Below are 4,073 nucleotides of genomic sequence, written 5' to 3' on the forward strand. Positions count from 1 at the left end.
ATGTTTAAAATAAAAACTAATGAATGGGTGCAGGGACTTCTGCTTCTGAAAAAGATGGGGCAGCACTGGCCACATTCACCCTCTAATCTGAAACAACCAAAAAAGCAAGCAAATATATGACATGATACATTGTTCATCTGGCAATGCAGGACAGTGATCCCCAAGAGATGGGAAACCATGTGATATTCTCTACAGCTGCTTCAGTTTACAGCCTGCAGAGGGTGTTGTTGTAAGCTGCAGTACAAGGAAGGGAAACTGAGGCAATGCCCAGCCTGAGTTGAAGACAAAGAGGTGAAATCTGAGAAGACTAAGGAAAGTAGACTTCCTAGCACAGGACACCAGAAGAGAGACATACAAAGAGAGGACTCTCAAGATCTACATGCATATGAGGCACTCAAGACTAGGAAAATAACCACTCAAAAGGATTAGGACTAGGAGTGCACAGAGTTTACACAGACCAAGAATAGCATCTCTTCTTACCAGCTGGACTGGAGGACATGGTTATTCAAAGGACACTGAGGAGAGCACACAGAAAGGTCTTCCTTGGAGTAGTCCTAGGCTGTGTGCTGCTCTAGTCCTGCCTAAAAAATCTCAAGAGCAAGATGTAAAAGGATCAACCCATCTCCAAGTAATGCAAGTACGTTCCAGAAAAAGCTACAAGAATATTTAAATGAATACAAAAATATCTACTACCAGAAATGTAAAAGATCTGGAATCCACTGAAAAATTATCAGACATACAAAGAAGCAGGCATACATGGCTCATGAGTAGGAAATGCAATCAATTAAAGCTAAGAACAGATAGGAATTAGTAGATAAGAATGTCAAAATGTATTTATAACTTTATTCGATATGTTCAAAAAGCTAAGATATAAAAAATGTAAGGTAAAAAAAATGACCAAAACAAAAATCCTAGAGATGAAAACTGTAATTTGTGAGATAAAAAAATAAACTGGATGGCATTATTAGCAGATTAGACAATGCAGGGAAAAAAATTAAAAAAAGATTAGTGAACTTGAAGATATGAAATAGAAACTATCCAAGAGGAAACAGAACAGAAAAGAAAATTTTAAAAAATGGACAAAATGTGTAACTGAAATCCAACATACTATATACACACACACATACATATATATATATATACATATACATACACATATAGCGATATATATCTATTGCAAAAAGGGCAAGGAGGCCACATCTCCTGATCTCCTCTAAGCCCACAAGAGGAAGACAGAGTCACTATCAGTAACCCAAGGCCTATTCCTGCAAGGCCAGACATGCTGCCTCCCTCCAGCCCTTTCACCAATAGTTTCTCCCAAAGCACCCACCACCTCTCTCCTGGGTTCAATAATTCACTGCAGTGGCCACACAGAACTCACAGATTATGGGGTTTATTAGGGAAGCACCAGGCTACAATTCAAGTTCAGGAAAAATGCTCAGTCTCTTTCCCCAGCCCGCCATCTCTCAACAGTCTCTCCCAGCAGCGTGTGTCTCACAGGAGCATGTCCTTCCTCAGCCAGCAGTCAGAGAGAGTTCTGCCTCTAGGAGGCCTCCTTTTGAGCCCTGCAGAGTGGCCAAACTAACCAATCATAACATCAGAATTCTAAGCACCTGAGAGAGAGAGCAGGAACCTCCCAGAACATTGCTTTTGTTGTGCCCAACACAAATACCCCAGGTGGATAACTTTTACAATCAGGAGCTACTCAGTTGCTCAAAGCAAATTCCACCACAGAGTTTACAAAGACTTATGGCTAGAAAAGCCACACTAAGTAGTTTACTACACGGCATCTATGTGCATATTTATGTGTATATGTGTGTGTGTATGTGTGTGTAAGATCTGGTGGCATAGTGCCTAAGGCATTTGACTGCTAACCAGAAGGCTAGCAGTTCAAACCCACTAGCCACTCCTTGGAAGGCAGATTGGGGGTGTGTATATATGAAGGCAGATTGGGTGTGTGTGTATGTATATATATATATACATATATATATATATATATATATATATATATATAGTGGAAGAGAGGTAGGACAGAAAAAAAAATTAGAAGAGAAATACTAGCCAAATTTCATTAAAATTATACCCACAGATGCAAAAAAACTCAAGTAGCCACAAGCATGAGAAATATTAATAAAACTATACCAAGTTACATAATAATATAATAGCTCAAACTTACTGATACAGGGAAAATCTTAAAAGCAGCCAGAGTAAAAAAGATAATGTTATGTACAGAAGAACAAAGATAACAATAAATCAGAAACAACACAAATCCTAAACAATTTATGCACATGTTAATAGAGCAAAATACATGAAGCAAAAAACTGATAGACTGGCATGAAGAAATAAATAATGCAGAATTATAGTCAGAGATTTTAGTACCTCCTGTCAAAAACCGATAGAAGACAGAAAAGCAATAAGAATATAGAAGATTTGAACAACTAACTCACCCTAATAAATATTTATAAAGCACTACACCCAACAAAAACAGAAATGTATATGCAACATTTACAAAAATAGAGCAAATTCCGAGCCATTAAGAACTCTCAATACATTTAAAAGGATTCAAGTCATATAAACTATCTTCAGTGCTTAATACCTTATACTGTTATTTATGAATATCCTTCATTCAAAAAAAATTCAAAATTATCACACAAACTATGTGGAACTTGTGGGGTTTTTTGGGTTTTTTTTTTTTAAAGATTTGCTTAGCCTCCATAAAAGTACTCTGAAATTATTTAATACCCACATGCATGCAGTTGTTTCTTTTCATCCCAAAGCATTAATACAGAAACTGTAATAGTGAAGAGCAGAAAGGCTGAAATCAGGAGACTTGGGTCCAACCCTAGTTCCGCCTCATAGTAGTCCAGCCTTCATCAATGTTCCCAACCTCTCCTTGTTTCCTCAAAGAGTACCAGTTTAACAGGTGCTATTGAATCAATTCCGATTCATGGCAACTCCATGTGCGTCAGAGTAGAACTGTGCTCCATAAGGCTTCCAGTGGCTGATTTTTCAGAAGTAGGTCACCAGGCCTTTCTTCTAAGGCACCTCTGGGCTGACTCAAATCTCCAACCTTTCAGTTAGCAGTCAAGTATGTTAACCATCTCCACCACCATCTACACTCTTCAAATAACACAGAGGGATGATATTTATAGCAGTATTACTAGGATTTGTCAAGGTAATTAGGTAAAGTTCTTAGCCTAGACCCCAGCTCATGGTACTCAACAAACAAACACTACTTTTTACCCACAAATTATTTAGGGCAGGGCCCACTCATTGTAATTATCTTATTATATAGTAACATGGCTACAACGAATCCTAGCAAGAGTGGAATACATGAAAATTATTACTTAAACCAAAGAAAAAAATCTTAGAAATGTGAAGAAAGTCTAAATAGAGTATCATTAAGTGAAAAGAGTCTAAATTCCAACTTTGGCATAGTAATTAAATAACCAATTTTGGTTGGCTATTTAATATTCTACTGTCTATATCTTTATCTGTAAAGTGGAGATGTCCTGTACCTTATGATGCTTGGGAATACTTAATGAGGTATTAAATCAAAGATACTGTCTACAACCACATTTCCTGTGCTTTTACCTGTCTGATAGTATAAGATTCCTTTTGCTTTTGAGAAAAAGTCATAAAATAGAATGATATTTCTCAATATGTCAGTTACTAATCTGGCATAGTGCATAAGGCATTTGACTGCTAAACAGAAGGTTGGCAGTTCAAACCCATCAACTACTCCAGGGAAGGAAGATTGGGTAATCTGCTTCCAGAAAGATTTACTGCCTCAGAAACTCAATGGGGGTCACTATGAGTTGGAATCCACTCAATGGCAGTGAGTTTGGTTATATATGTATATAGATAGATAGATAGATAGATAGATATAGATATAGATATAGATACACACACACACACACAAATACAAATTCAAACAAGGAGCCCCGGTGGCGTAGTGGATAAGGTATTTGGCTGCTATCCAGAAGGTCAGCAGTTCAAACCCACCAGCTGCTCTGGGAAGGAAGATGGGGAGATCTACTTCCATAAAGATTTGTAGCTTCGGAAACCCAATA

At 37.5% G+C, this 4,073-nt stretch overlaps 1 protein-coding gene across 1 annotated transcript in view; it reads left to right on the forward strand.

Annotated features, from left to right (window-relative positions):
- Positions 1 to 4,073, forward strand: part of GALNTL6 (polypeptide N-acetylgalactosaminyltransferase like 6) — a 533,789-nt gene that overhangs the window by 317,380 nt on the left and 212,336 nt on the right. The window lies entirely within an intron of this gene.

This window comes from Orycteropus afer, unplaced genomic scaffold (assembly GCF_000298275.1).
Source record: "Orycteropus afer afer isolate SDZICR_OR568_19922 unplaced genomic scaffold, OryAfe1.0 scaffold00268, whole genome shotgun sequence".
Classification (NCBI taxonomy): domain Eukaryota; kingdom Metazoa; phylum Chordata; class Mammalia; order Tubulidentata; family Orycteropodidae; genus Orycteropus; species Orycteropus afer.